Raw genomic sequence first — 16625 nt, 5'->3', positions numbered from 1 at the left:
CTTCACTCGAGAACTTTTCCTTTGAGGAAACCCTACATACTTTAAGGGAGCATTTCCAATGGGAATGTCAGGACTATCCTCAGTCAAAAAAGAGACTCAGGGAATTCTTAGATGTTCCATAGAACAGACCTCTGGCCATCCCTCCTGTCCTGGATGTTGTGGATGATGTTTTTATGGAATCCAGTCTAACCCCTGACACCCTCCCTCCTCCTCCCAGGAAACCTGACAGGTACTATAGAGTCCCTGACTCTCACAAATTTCTTTTCAAAAATCCTACTGCTGACCCTGAGGTCATCTCTGAAGGACCTAAAGGAACCAAAGCCACTTCAGCTAAGAATCCCACCCCTTCAGATAGGGATTCCCAAGCATTAGACAGATGGGGTAAAAAAGTATACACCTTTGCTACTTTTACTATTAGAGCTTAAATTGTCAGTTCCATATGCTGAAATATCAGCCAACATATCATGGAACTCCTTAAACAAAAATATCTTATTTCCTTGCTTGTGCAGAATATAAAGAGTTACAAGAGTTAATGCATTCTGCAAGTCAAGTAACTCAGCACACCTTACAATGTGGTTTTGATGCCCTAGAAGCATCTTGCAGGGCAGTCACTGGTTCTGTACTTTGCATGCTTGGCTTAAGGAACAGGCCTTGCCAGACCATGACAAATCCAAGTTATTGGATGTACCCTTGCACAAAGACAACTTACTTGGCACCAAGGCAGAAGACGTCTTAAAAAAGATGGAAGAAAAAGCTAAAATCTATGCAGACAGTTAAAGACTTCTTACAGGTCCAGCCACTGAGGTTCAGTAGGCATCCCTTCCAAGCACTGGTCTTTTCCTGCCCCCTCCAAGTCAGCTCAGCCCGGGCCCAGGGGAAGCAGGCCCCCCAGACAACAGCCCCAGGGAATGCAGAGATCTAAGCAATGGAGTTCCTCCTATTCAAAAGCAGGGAGTGCAAAGCCACCCCCTTATGGTAAGAACTCACAATGACTTTACACTTCCACCCCCTCCCTCTGCCCACCTGCTCTTGCCCCTAGGAGGAAAACTCTCCTTCCACACAAGCAACTGGGCCACCATTACCAATGACCGCTGGATCCTCACCATAGTGTCCCAGGGATACAAAATTTATTTCCACTCTCTGCCAACCCCAAAAGGGTTCTCAGATCTTCCCCCAAACCAGTGGGCAGAGGCCAAAAATCAAGTCCTTTCCCTCCTATCTGTAAGGACAATAGAGCATGTTCCTGCAGAACAGATAGGCCAAGGTTTCTAATCCAGACTCTTCCTGGTACCCAGAAAAGAGGGCACATGGCACCCCATCCTCAATCTATTCATTCTAAATACCTTTCTGATGATACCAAAATTCAGAATGCTCACCCTGCAGCAGCTTCTTCCTATGCTTTCCAAGGATGCTTTGTTAGCCACCCTAGACCTAAAAGAGGCCTACCTACACATCCCATTGAGGGAATCATAGGTTCATAGGTTCATAGGTGTGTACTAGGCTAATGGCCCTGGAGCCTTTGCAAGCCTAGCCCATAGGATTACCCTGGCACCATGCCACCTAACCTTAGTTCCCAGTGCCTCTGTCTAGAAGAGCCACTAGAGTGATCTCCAGGTTGAATTTTCTATTTCCCATCCACTCGTCAAGATTTCTCTTGAAGAGGGCCAGTGAGGTGCTCTGTTTGACATGTATGGGAAAGTCTATTCCATAGCATAGGCACTTTCTGGGTTATGAACCTGTCCCTCCAGCATGTTCTGTTGATTGTGGTAATGATGTTGATTTGGAGTGTGTGGTGCGGAGGGATTGGGATTTCTTTAGATGTAGCATTTCTAACCGAGCTGGGTCAGACATGGCTTTGTAAGTCAAGTGGAGATCACCTCTAAGTAGGCGATATGAGATAGAGAATAGTTGGAGTTTTTTGAGTCTGTCCATATTGGACAAGTGTTTAATTTATTTATTTATTTATTTTTTTATTTATTTGCAGTTGGTTTACCAGGATAGTCCATTGGGCCAAGATGAACCCGTTTTCAATGGAGTCCTGGGGAGAAAGGCTCCAGTAACAAGTTACAATAGGTTATACATTATAATTACAATATTTACAAGTGACATAACAAGCAATGTAGTTCCAGAAACCAGGTTGAATAGGTTTTTGGTTAAGATACAAAATTTACAAGTGATACAATTTAGTGTATGAGAACAGTTCTAGTATCAGATTACAAATAGGTTTTAGTTTGAATACAATTATTTCAACTGTTTAATATAGTATTCAGAGGATTATTAGCTTTTATGAAACTTTAAAACATGACACATAAAGGTACAGTTTAGAGCGGATGTATAGTTAGTACGAGCAGAGAGAGATTGTGGTAGAAGAGGTAGAATGGAAGTGGCCAGAGAGGTGGAGAATAAGTTTGCTGGTGTAGATTATGTTGGGAGAGAACAGGAGCATTCCCACTTGGATAATAGGTGAGAGTGAAGAGATTTTTTGAATGTAGAGTGATTGGAGATGGTACGAAGGAGTGGTGGAAGAGAGTTCCAGAGACGAGCTAGACCATAGGATAGGAGATTTTTTCCAGAGGGACGACTTGGTTTGTATAATTCTATTAGATTTTGGTTGTTAGATCTTAGTGTTCTGTTAGGTAGGTGCATTTTAAAGGCAGAGGATAGGGATGGACACAGTAAGGGGTTGAAAATGAGTTTATGTGCAAGAGTTAGTTGAGTGTAGATGAGATGATTGGATAGTTCTAGCCATTTTAGTTTGTGGAGGGAAGAGCAGTGGTGACTAGATGACTTGTGGCTAGTAGCGAATTTAGCTATTTAGTTGTAGCATGTGGAAAGTTGAGTTTTAAGGGAAGATTGAAGGTTAGTTAAGAGTGCAGCTCTGTAGAGAAGGGAGGGGATAAGAAATGAGGTAGCGAGAGTGAATTTAGTGGATGGTGTGAGATAGCGATTATGTCTGTCGAGCATGCCTAATTTCTGATGGTTTTTCTTGATATTTAGTTGTAGGTGGGAGTTGAATTTAAGCTTATTATCAGTTTGTACCCCAAGTAATTTGGTCTCAGATACCAATTCCAAAGATGTGTTGTTATGACTAGTGATAGAAAAAGTGTTAGAATTGATAGAGGTGTTTTTGGAGGGAGCGGATATCATTAATTTGGTTTTGGAGGCATTTAGTGCAAGGTGATTTTGATTCATCCATTGTTCTGTGATAGAGAATGCGTCTTGTGTTAGCTTTTGTAGCATAGGAAGGGATGTTGCAGAACAGATAATAGTAGAATCTTCTGCATATTGAATGATATTTGAGAAAGGGATAGAGTTACGGAAGTCAATTATGAATATATTGAAAAGGAGAGGACCTAATATGGAACTTTGGGGAACTCCTGTTGGGGTAGTAAGGAAAGAGGAGGTGGCCTTTTTCCATTTGACAGATTGATATCTATTTGATAAGTAACTGGAGAACCAATTTAAAGAGGAGGAAGATAGGTTGAGCTGAGAGAGTTTAGTTAGAAGAAGTTTGTGAGAGATAGTATCAAAGGCTTTAGAGAGGTCAAGTAGAAGGGTAGAGACAATGTGTCCAGAGTCTCGGGCTTTATTTATGATTTCCAGGAAGGAGAGGAGGGCTGTCATAGTACTATGACCAGGTTTAAAACCATGCTGTGTTGGAGTTAATAGGTTATTGTCTAAGAGATATGGTAGGAGTTGTATTTGGATACATTTTTCTAGGAGATTAGAAATGGGTGATAAGATGGCTATGGGACGAAAATTAGTAGTGTTGTTATTATTGCCACTCTTATGTAAGGGTATGATATAAGCCTTTTTCCAGATTTGGGGTACTATGCATTCTTGTATAGAGTGGTTGATTAGAATACTAATGGGGTAGGCAATGGCTTCTGTGGCTATACTAAGAAAATATGATGGGATGTTGTCAGGGGCATTGGAGCATGGCTTAAGCTTCCGAAGGAGTTTTTTATGGTGGATATGGGTATAGGTTTTAGAAAAAGGAGAGAGAGGGGAAGAGAGGGTATTACAGGAAGGTGGTGGTGGTGAAGAAGAGAGTGAAGTTGTTGGAGAAGAGGTAAAGGTATAAGGAGAGGAAGGTGAGGATGAGGTGCAGGGAGTGGTGTTGTTAGAGAATGTTGAAGTTAGTTTTGAAATGGAGTTAATGAAAAAAGAGTTAAATTGTGAAGCTAAGTCTATGTCAGGAGCATTAGGGTCTGGGCTGGGGTTGTCTGTTTTGCCAGGACTGATAAGGGTAGTGACTCCTTTCCAGAATTTCTGTGGGTTTGTTTTATTGCTGTTTTGGAGTATAGAGAAGTAATTTTGTCGGTCAGTTGTAATTAGCTTTTTTACTTTATTTCTAAGTGTTTTATATTCATTTAGAAGTAGGGGAGACCTATTTTTTTGGTAAATAGCCCAAACTTTATCTCTGTGTTTCGTGGTTATAAGAGTAGTTTTGGTTAGCCAAGGGGCAGTTTTGGTTTTTATTCTCTTAGTCCGTAAGGGGGCATGGTAGTCAAGAATTTTTAAGAAGGTTGAATTGAAGTGGGCAACAGCATTATCTAAGGGTAGAGTTTTTAGGATGTTCCAATTTATTGCTTTAAGGTAGTCAATGAAGGTTATGGAGTTGAAATTTTTTTGGTTGCGAAAAGTAATATAATTATGGGTTTGGAGTATAGGTGAAGAGAGTCGATATGTAAATGTGGGTAGATGGTCACTAAGAGGGTCTGGGAGGGTGCCATTATGAGAAAAATTGTGAGGGTGGGAGACTAAGATCCAGTCAAGTATGTTACCACTGGATAGGTTTTTTGATGGGCGGGTTGTGGAGTTAATAAGCTGTGAGAAGTTATAAAGGTTGATGTTAAGTGGGTTTGTGGGAGCTTGAATGGATGCCCAGTTGATATTCATGTCTCCCAAGATTATTATTTCATTTGAAATGTTAGTGAAGAGCCAGAATAGGATGTCCTCAAGTGTAGTGATATTATTACCAGGGGGAATGTAGAGAGAGGCTATGCATATGTGTTTGTGTATATTAACCTGAAATAATGCTAGGAGTATTTCAGCATTATTGAAGTGGGGAATAGGTTTGTTATATGGGGTAACTGATAAGGAGGATGAGTATAGGAGAGCAACTCCACCTCCTTTTTTATGGGTTCTATCTTTTCTTAAGATTGAATAGTTTGATGGTGTTATTTCAGAGTCTTTTATGTGGGGTTTTAACCACGTTTTAGAGATGGATAGGAAGTTGGGTTTGTTATGAATAAGCCAGGCATGGAGATTTGGGATTTTGTTCACGATGCTTTGGGAATTTAGAGAGGTGAATAGGATGGACTTATCTGTGGTGGATGAGGTGGTTGGGCCAGGGTTAGGGTGTATATCTCCTGATAATAGTGTGGTAATTAGATATAGGATTGGGTTTGAGAGGTATTTAGATTGTTTAAAGTATGGGTTGGAATTAATTATGATGATGTAGAGTTTATTAGATGCTGTGAAGGAAGAATTTTTATGCAGGGTGATAAGTTTGTAAGGAAAGAGTAGATGGTTGCTGATTGTATATAAGTGAGGAGATATTAAGATGTGTGATTTTGAGGGAGGTGAGTTGTGATGATTGGTTACATGAAAGCATTGTGAGTGTATAGTATGATTGGGCTGGGTGAGGTAGTGGAAGTAGGATATAGTGAGAAGAAGTAACAGCAGCTTGAGTAGAGATGAGGGTTTAGAGAACATAATGGTGATGAATGTTATATATTGCAGTTGTGAGATAATGTGAAGTTTCTAAGTAAAATATGGTTGTAAAGGGGGTGGTATGTATAGTGGTTTAATTATGTTTTTAAGATTTTAAAATGGAGTGGAGATTTGAAGAGTAGTTGGTTATTGGTGGGGTTGGAAGTGAGTGTTCGCTGAGAAATCGTGCTTGATTGGTTGGATTAGGTTTTATAGTTATATTGAGTAAGTTGGGGTTGGGAAGAGAGTAGGAATTGAGCAGGAAGTGGAAGTAATTGGCTAGATAGTTTAGTGGGAGTGGTAATGAAGGTATAAATGTAGATGTACCGGGGTGGGTGGGAATAGGGGGCAGGGTAGGGGAGCGGAGTGAGCCCGCAGGGCGAACGGAGCGGGTAGAGCCCAGGACGGCAGGATCAGAGCGAGAAACAATCAGTGGACTGTTGGTTGGAGAAGGTAAGTACAGGAGACAAGGGTTTGTAAGGATAGAATGATCAAAGAGGTCAGAAAAAGTGAGAGAAAAAGAGAGATTAGAACTTGTAGAGAATAGTAAAGCAAGTAAGAGATGTGGGAAGTCAGGACTAGGGGTGAGAGGGTGCCATCTAGTGGTCAAATGCTAAAAGTATACCTGTAATTCTCCAGGGAGCTCCTGTGGTGGGAAGGGGGCTAGTACAGCTAAGGGAGCTACAAGGAGGGCCGAGTATGGGGGGGGGGGCAGAGTAGAAAAGGGTTTGGCTCCTGGCTTTCCTGGTCAGGGAGCGTGCTGGTAACCAAGCAGGGATGTAGAATAGAATATAAAATTTACAAGGGTTTAACAGCAATAACACATACTTCCTTTAAGGTCTAGGATCCTCTTTGTGAGGTACTTTTGTGGCCTCTAAAGTTGTTTCAGGTGTCTAGTGAGGTACATGCCAAATGGGGCATTGTACTCGATGACTGGCCTCTAATGACGGAAGTGTAGAGGGAGACAATGACCTCTTTCTCCCTGTGGCAAAATTCTTAGTAATAAGATGTGCCACATAGAAGGATTTTCTGACCACAGTGACAATGTGGTGGTCAAAAGAGAGGTTGCTGTCAACCGTATTCTCACATCATAATGCTTTCTGTGTTCAGTGGACTACCATGGATGTGGTAATTTGTGGGAACTGGGTTTTTCCCAAAGGGGATGATGACAAATTTTTTGGCATTGAGCTTAAGGCCATGGTTCTGACTGGTTCCTATCAGCTGACCGAAGAAGCAAGTTAGTGAATGTGACTTGGTCGAGCTGTAAACGCCGAAACAGCAAAATATAGAAGCGGCATGTAAGCAAATTCTTTCCCTGGGTTGGCCGCTTTGGTAGTTTGCCATTTTCGGCACTGTAGTGCGGTCTTGGAGTTGGTTTATTTAAGTAGGGGGGTGTTGGGGGCAACTTGGAAAAAAATTGCTGTTCTGGCAGTTCGGTTTTGTAAGCTTTCGCTTACATGGGGTTGATTAATCACCATTCGGTGATCTAATATAGACCCAGTTCTGACACCAGTTGGTCTCGGTGAGGATTTCTGTAGGATGTAAACAACACTTGGGGAGTTAATAATAGCTCCCAACTTGCAGTCGTCTGTGAACATTGTCAGCTAGAGTCCCTTCGTGTTGGCCTGGAGTTCAGAGAAGTAGATACCAAACAGGAGAGTTCCCAGAACCGAACCCTGTAGGACTCCACTTGTGACTGGTCAGCAGTCTGACTTGGAGTCAGCTACTTTCACACTGTGTGTTCTATCTGTGAGCCAGTTTGCAACCCACCGAGTGATATATGGGTTAATGCCTAGCTTAGTGAGTTTTCCTATGATTTCCTGATTGGGGAATGGTATCGAAAGCCTTGGCCAGATCAAGGTAGGCTATATGAACCACCTTTCCTTCATCCATAGCTCTGGTGACTGACTCTAAGAAATCGACCAGGTTGAGCAGGCATGATCTACCCTTCAGAAAACCAAACTGCGTGAGATCCAGAGTTTGGAGATTCCCTATATCCTTCAGTATGTGTTCTATGGGGTTATTATGAAAGACTAAAATATCTGAACTTGTACAGTGCCTCTTACAGTTATCTAAGAGGAGATCTTATTCAGGTATATAGGGCATTTAGAGACAGCTACCTCTGGGAATGTTTGGGGTTATCAAAAAGTACTAGAGAATCATCAGACAACCTATGTAGAAGATTCTATAGGAATGAGAAGTGTACTAATTGGTACTCTGACAGAATAGCCAATGCATGGAACAGACTACCTAATTAAATTAAAGCAAGTAGTTTAGATATTTGTAAGAACAGCCTGGACACCTATTATGGGAACAAGTGTTTTGGTATATTGGCAAGCTAGAAGGGCATTGATGCCCATGCTTGAAATATTTGTATGCATGCATGTATGTATGTATGTATGTATGTATGTAGTATGCTAGTGAGGTTCCAGCATCCTATGGTTCCATAAGTTGATGTAAATTGATCTAGCAGCCATACACACAAACATGGCTACAAAAGCCAAGCCAAAAGAAGTTCTGAGGAAGACCAGTTGTTTGTTGGTTGAAAGCGCTTAACTGCTGCTTTTGTTCTATTGTGTGTATGTATTTTATGGTGCTATCGTCTGCAAACGTTTTTTTCTGTTGTCCGTAAAGCATCTTTGAATGTTAATGCTGACGTTATGTGGATTAAACTTTTGAATTGACAATCGTGGTGTTTATATTGGACTGAGTCGCTCATTGGTGGTTCCGGGGTGTTTCCAGGTGGTTTGCACAACTAAAATTATGTAATACCCTAACTCTTTGCAAGTTACTGAGGTGATCATATTTATGCCATATAGGCATACACACATGCACAATGCACAAAGTGGCCTGCAGAAAGATTAAAACCCCTACCTACCTAGTCTTACACACTACAGATCACAGTACTTATTGTATGTGCCACAGCTCAAGTCAAATGCTATAATGGCAGCTGGTAGTCTTAAGGTAGATAACATCATCAAACTTCGTAGAAGAGGGCAGTTTGGAAGCCAGCCAGGGCCAAAATGTGCATAACCATTGTAGTTTGTTAGCCAATGAGGTTTTCTCAGTTGTTTGGCAGGGGGATATACACACACACACACGCACACAAACACACACACATGCACACACACATGCACGCACACGCACACACACACACACACACACACACACACACACACACACACACACACACACACACACACACACACACACACATATGCACCAAGGGGCCTGCTAGTTTTACACACTATAGATCACAGTACTTATCACATGCACCATGTCTGATGTCTGTTTTATATGTGATTGCAGGTGAACTAATTGTGGATTACACAAACTAGGTGTGTGTTGAACAGCATTTGTGGCCTGCAGAGTGATGTTGCTTTGCACTGTTATCTGCATCTAGTATCATAGCAGTGAGATAACTGTTATTATCCTAGCTATGTGTCTACAGTTCCCAGTATGGCCATATTTGGTTGTTTGCACTTGGATGGGCAAGCCTGTGAGCAGGGACAATGTGCCCTGCCCATGTGCGCATAGACAACATTATGCATTACACCAACTGCACACCTGTTGCTGTCTATGTGGACACACCCAGCAGGCACAGGGGTCTGAAGGTAAGTGCATGATGTACTGTTTGAGCCCCTACTTTTGCAGGAAATACCTACGTTTCAGAGCAGGATCACTGCACTTTCAGTTCTCTGTGCTTCCCTTTGGCTTATCCACTGCTACCAGGGTTTTGACAAAATGTCTAGCTCCCACCATTCCTTTTTGCAGACAAAGAAATATACCCATACTTAGATGACTGCCTGATTCAGGCAGACAGGAAAAACTGCTAAAGTACCTGACCTTTGTAAAGGACCTACTGACCTCCCTGGGGTATGCTATCAATGAAAAGAAATCCAAACTAGTACCCACACAAAAAAATTGTATTCCTGGGAGCAAGCCTGGACACAGCATCCCAAATGGCATTCCTTACACCAGAAAAACAAACCTACCTGACAGCCTACTTCTCTCAACTAGCCACCAGGACCCAGTTATCCCCAAGGAAAATCCTGCAAGCTCTAGGGTTCATGGTTTCTTGCATTCTACTCATTCCATATGCCAGACTGCATATGAGGAAACTACAATGGTACCTAAAAAGCCTTTGGTGTCAGCACTGTCAAGACCTGGAAACTCTTATTCCAATGATACCTTGTCTAAAGAAAGATTTTCTTTGGTAGGCAGCAGCATGCTACCACAACAAGGGACTTCCCTTCTCACAACCCTACACTGCCCAGACCCTCACCACAGATGCATCAGACTATGCCTGGGGTGCACACCTGGACGACAGGTGCATTCAGGGCCAATGGAGCCCAAATCAAATACATCTGTACATTAGCCAAAAAGAGATGTCAGCTGTTCAGCATTTCCTGACAGCTTTCAGACCCCTACTCTCCCCAGGACCTCTACTGATCAAAATAGACAACACCACAGTGATGTGGTATATCAGCAAGCAGGGGAGGGACTCGCTCTTATCCTCTGTGCAGGCTCGCCATGACCCTTTGGCACACGGCCTCAGTCATGCAACTACACCTGTTAGCACAATTCCTGCCAGACTCTCTAAACTCTCTGGCAGACAACTTCATCAGAAACCTGCTAGACCCACACGAGTGGCAGCTAGACCAAAGAACTTTCACCTTTATAACCCAGAAATGGGGTACCCCGAAGGTCGACCTCTTTGCCTCCCACTCCAATCATCAGCTCAGCAAATTCTGCACCAGGGAACCTCACAGCAAGGCCTGGAAAGTGGATGCTGTATTCTAGTGGGTAAACTTCTCGGTCTGTTAATTTCCCCCTCTACCACTCATTTCAAGGGTACTGCTCAAAATAAGGGAGGAAAAAACGAGGACAATCCTGATTGCCCCAGACTGGCCACACCAGCACTGGTACCCACTGCTGTGCAGCCTGTCATCCCTGCCACCATGGCACCTACCTCAGGTCCCAACACTCCTGACCCAGAGGAATGGAGAATTCATGCATCCCCAATTACAGACCCTCAATCTGACAGTCTGGCTTATTCTCTGACCTCTCCTCAAGTTGCCAGTATAAGCAAACAAGTTCTAGATGTTGTACGTGAGGCCAGACACCCCAGCACTAGAAAGTCTTATGCTGACAAGTGGAAAAGGATTTGCACCTGGATCCAGGCTAAGGGAGCTGGAACGGCACAGCCCTCCCTACCTCTCATCCTGGATTATATGTTAGACCTACTACACAGGGGTCTATCTTGCTCTTCTATTAAAATTCATGCCTCTGCCATCTCTGCTCATTTCAGCACAGAGCCACCTCTTTTCTCGCACCCTCTCATCAAACAGTTCCTAAGAGGGGCTAACAACTTGAGGCCATCCAGAAGAGCTCCTACCCCAGCTTGGGACCTAAACTTTGTGCTGGAAAAGCTCACCCTGTCCCCCTTTGAATCTGCAGCTTCAGCAGAGTTAAAATTTCCCTCTTGCAAGACAGCCTTGCTTCTGTTCACCTCTTCAGCTAGAAGAATTTCAGAGCTACAAGGACTTATGGCTGTAGAGCCATTCATCATTTTCCTTGCTGACAGGGTCTCCCTCAGGACTAACCCATCCTTCATGCCAAACGTGGTGTCCAGTGTGACTCTCAACCCATCCATTCATTTGCCCACCTTTTTCCCCAACTCACAAACCAAGAGGGAAAGGATTCTGCACTCACTAGATGTGCACAGACAGCTCAGATTCTTCCTAGACAGGACTAAATCTTTTAGAAAAACTGATCAACTGCTAGTCATCTTCACTACAGAAGCAAGAGGACAAGGTAATTTCTGAATGGATAGCACACTGCATCCATTTCTGCTACTAACATCACGGGAATCCTCCCCCCAAGGGGGTCAGGACACATTCCACCAGAGCAACCTCCACCTCTGCAGCTTTCCTCAGAGGGGTCCCCACCAGGGATATCTTGGAGGCTGCAACATGGACATCTGTTCATACCTTTACCAAGCATTACCACCTGCCTATCTTCTCCAAATCCAGGGCAGGCTTTGCCTCTGCAGTCTTGCAGAGCATCCTAGCCAGCCCCCAGTCTTCTTGACTGCCTCCACCCTTTTCTTCAGCTTTGGGAATCAACCCAAATGTGATGACTGCAACAGTGAAACACATTGAACATAGTACAGTTGTGTACACCTACCATAAATGTAGATGTTCGAGTGTATTAACCGTTGTAGTCCTGGTTTCCCTCCCTCCCTCCATCTCCCTTGCCTTCTTTCTGTCTCTCTCTCTCCTTACAAGGAAATTTTGGTATTTACTTTCTACTGGTGGTCTTCCATCATAACCTAGCTCCCTATTGGGGGCTCCTGACAGGATAAGAAAAACTGATGTAATGGCGTCGGCTGCCTGATTTTATACCACTGACGACCTGACGTCAGTCCTGGAGAAACAGCAACTGATGCAGAAGTACTAATCCTCTGGTATTCAGGCCGATTGAGGGCTACCCTGGTAGGGATAACCCAAATGTGATGACTGCAACAGTGAATACACTCGAACATCTACATTTATGGTAAGTATACACAACTGTACTTTTTTTGCCCTGATCCCTCCATAGGGAAAATCTCCGGGAGATGCTTGCTACTTTATGCCTTCCCTCCCTTTCCGCTCATTCCCAAATTTCTTCAGAAATCACAAGATTGAAGAGCCAAGTCATCCTCATTGGCCCCTTTTGGCCCTGTCAAGTGTGGTTCCCCTTCCTTTGGTCTCATCTGGTCTGTCTGCCATGGACTCTGGATTCCTCTCCAGATGTTTTCTCTCACCTCTCAGGGCACTCCTATCCAGATCTCCTGGACCTGAAGTTAACAGCTTGGTTTCTCCACTTCCAGTAATGGCTAAAAATCCCAGGCTTTTCTCTCCAGGTTTGAAAAAATTTGGTTGTGGCCCACAAGCCTTCCGTGAGAAAACTTTACATCAGTAAATGGCAAAGATTCTCTGTCTGAGCCCATCAGAACAATTTAGACCCCTTTTTCTGCAGCTGAACCTTCAGTTTTGGACTTTTTGGCTTCTCTTTTTAATACTGGTGTGAGTTTTTCTATGATTAAGGTACAGCTTGCTGCCATTTCTAATTTTCAAGTTGGAGAGAGTTCTTTCTCTCTAGCGTCATCTAAACTATGCATGGCTTTCCTGAAGGGTATCTTTCTTCTACATCCTCTATCAAGGAACATGTCCTTCCTTGGGACCTCGCCTTAGTTCTTCAAGCTTTAGTCTCATCCCCTTTTAAACCTGCAGTGAAGGTAGACTTAAAGTTCCTTACATGGAAAACTATTTTCTTAGTGGCCTTCACTTTATCTAAGAGGGTTTTGGAGCTACAAACCTTGTCCTGCAAACCACTGTATCTTATCTTCCAAAAGGACAGAGTCACCTTATGTGCTAATTCTTCCTTTTTGCCTAAGGTTGCATCAGAGGCTAACTTAAACCAAGCCATTAATCTTCCAGTGGTCTTTCCTAACTTTCAAAACAAGGGAGAGTGTCTTCTCCATACACTGGATGTGCATAGGCAGCTTGTTTTTTATTTGAACAAGACTAAAACTTTCAGAAAATCTGATCAACTTTTCATATCCTTTTCTAAGTCTAGATTACGTAAACCAGTTTCCAAGGTTACGCTAGCCCATTGGATTACCACTTGTATCAAACTTGCTTATTCCTCTAAGGACATTTCCTTATCCAGTAGTATTAAAGCCCATTCTACTAGATCTGTTTCTACTTATTCAGCTTTTTAACCAAGCTTCCCATAGATGAGATTTGTGCAGTGGCTATGTGGTCCAGCCATCATACCTTTATTTCTCATTATAAGCTGGACATTATCTCCAGGTCCAAGGCATCTTGTGGTTCTGCCGTGCTCAGGAATATCCTTTCCTGAGGACCTCCCAAGCTCTTTAGTAGCTGGGGACTTTGTCCCATAGGTTGAGGAACAAGTGAAGGAAACACAATCAGATAAAAAAGTTATGTACTTACCATAACGTTCCATCTGAGTTGTTGCCTCTAATTTGCTCTTCAACATTCCCTCCCTCCATCTCTCCCTGCCTTTTCAGGGACCTAACAGGTATTGTTTTTGGACAGATACCTCTGTTTCCCTCTGAGCTCTTGAAGTATCATAGCTTGGCTGATTACTTTTCTCTAATGTCTCTTGCCTTTGGGTGTTTTGTTTATGTGATATGATAGGTTGCAGCAAACTTGATCTGAGGGATTTGGAGGAGAGGGGCATCATGGGTAGGGGAGGAGCTCAGATGTTGTAGCCTACAGCTTTGCTGTATGGCCAAGTTGGATCCTATGCTCGGATCCAAGACCCATAGGTTGAAGAGCAAGTGAAAGGCAATGACACCCACGGAATGTTATGGTGAGCACATAACGTCTTTTTAAGGAATCTCAAATGCATATGCAATGGTTTGATGAAATGTTAGTATCCTTTCTTCCCAAAAATCTCAGAGTACTCCCTCTCCCTCTGGCTCTGATCAAAACAAACCCATCCAAATAGCAGACTCATTTAATACTTTTTTCACTGAAACCATACAATCCCTAGCCAACCAGCTATCCCCTAGCATCCCAGGCTCTGCCACAACCTTTACCAATAATTCTCATCAATTTCATTTTCAGCCAGTGCCCACCACTTATCTGTAACCTCATACAGAAACTTAAACCCACTACTCTCTCTGCTGATAAATTACCTGCAGAATACCTGCAAAAAGCTGCTAAAGTCATAGCCTACCCCATATCCATCCTCATTAACAGAACTATTTCTGAAGGATCTATTCCCCTAATCTGGAAAGTCTCTCACATAATTCCCCTGCATAAGGGCGGTAACTCCAAAGAGTTGTCCAATTATAGGCCCATAGCTATTCTAGCTCCTTTGGCAAAAATAATGGAGAAATGTATACACATACAACTGTTAACCTCCCTACTCGATCACAATTTATTAGCACCCTGTCAACATGGCTTTAGACCATTTCATAGCACCACCTCTGCTCTCTTATCCTTCACTAACCATATTAACAGTAATCGTAATATTGATACTCTGTCCTCAGCTGTTTTTATTGACCTGTCCAAAGCATTTGACATGGTGAATCACCACCTCCTAATAGACGCACTCAAAAACCTGTCATTGGACAACCAAACTATACAGTGGTTCCAATCATACTTACATAACAGGCAACAGGCTGTACTATGGGAAAATACTTTATCTTCCCACATCCCAGTCACTCTAGGGGTCCCGCAAGGATCTATATTAGGCCCATTACTCTTCTCCATCTTTACAAATGACCTTCATTCTGTAATTCCTCAAGCTGACTGTATCCAATACGCTGACGACTCCACACTCATATGCGCTGCTGCTTCTCAATCAGAACTTCAGTCACTAACCCAAATGACCTTTAGTACAGTTGAAAACTGGCTCCTACAAAGACGTCTTATCCTTAACCCCAAAAAAAAAAAATGCTACTATTTACCCCCACCATAGAACCTCCCCACTTAACTTTACTATTACTTCAAATGATGGAACTATAATATCTCCGGAACCAACCACCAAACTACTCTGGGTACTAATAGATAACAACTTGTCCTTTGAACCTCACATTAATAACAGCATAAAAATAGTAAACAAGAAACTAGGTTCCCTCTATAGAATAAAACCCTTTCTTACACCTCCAGCCAGGGTTACTATTGCTCGTACCCACCTCATCTCTACCTTGCTCTATGCCTCCCCTATCTATACCAAAATATGTAGAAGTAATCTGAATAAACTTACATCCTCCTACAACAATATTGCCAGATTTGCAGCTGGGTCCTCCTATAGAACTCATCACTGTATCAATCTGAATCAGTTAGGATGGTTAGAGCTGCCAAATTTAATACTTTTCAATCAATTAATAGTAGCCCATAAGATCCTGTATTTACCTCAAAATACACCCATACTTACATCCCTAGTCATCCCCTATAATAACCTCAAGACCTTACCTCAGCTAATAACCTACTTGTACAAATATCAAAATCCAACGACTTAGCTGGTGACACCTTGTTCTCCAATACAGTAGGTAAAGCCTGGAACATCCTCCCAAGCCAGCTAACCTCAATATCCTCTGTCAGCTTATTTAAAAGCAAGCTTAAACCCTACCTCAAATCACACTGGCTATGCCCCTGTGTTAACCCAGACTAAGTACCTAACTATTAACTAGACTCCCACAATTCCTAGCCTATCATGATCTTGTGTTGTCTCACTAATTTTTAGTGAGCTTAACCTTCCTTAGGATTTTTTCTCATGTAAATAAGTATATACAGTGGAATGATCAAACACCTTCATATAGTATCACAACCTATGTGTTAAATAACACTAGAAATCCATCCTTGTTTGCTGTTCTTCTATACTCTATCTATTGATCTCTAGTGTTTTTCTTTCTTAGGTTTTTGTGAGACCTCAGTATCTCTTATCATAAATTACTAGGTGTATCTAATTTTGTAATATGTTATAAAGAAACAGAAATATATTATATATAACAGACATAGTAAATTAATTCAAATGTTACTTGTAAAATTTAAATCAAACAAAGAGCATGTTAATGTTACACAATATAATACAGAGCAATTAAAATAAACTTTCAGAAAAACACAAATACATTACTAAGAACATTCAGATGTGCTGAAACAAAGAAGTTAAATAACATAATGCATCTGGCACTGATGGTTTCATACTAGAAATGTATAAATTATTCCCAAATAAAGTAGCACAATTGCTAATTGACTATAAAAATATTAAAATTAATAATCAAATTCAAGTTTTGTGAAGATACTTATTAACGATACCTTTACTTAAACAAGATAAGAACACAGGAGAATGTTCATCATACAGACCAACTACACTTTTAAATG

At 42.2% G+C, this 16625-nt stretch overlaps 1 protein-coding gene across 4 annotated transcripts in view; it reads left to right on the top strand.

Moving 5' to 3' along the window:
- The window catches only part of BIN1 (bridging integrator 1), a 2421789-nt gene that overhangs the window by 997207 nt on the left and 1407957 nt on the right, over positions 1 to 16625 (top strand). The window lies entirely within an intron of this gene.

The sequence above is a fragment of the Protopterus annectens genome, chromosome 2.part0 (assembly GCF_019279795.1).
Source record: "Protopterus annectens isolate FY-2018-M chromosome 2.part0, PAN1.0, whole genome shotgun sequence".
NCBI lineage: Eukaryota > Metazoa > Chordata > Ceratodontiformes > Protopteridae > Protopterus > Protopterus annectens.
Note: the sequence above shows the minus strand (reverse complement) of the source record. Positions and strands in the feature narration are given on the sequence as shown.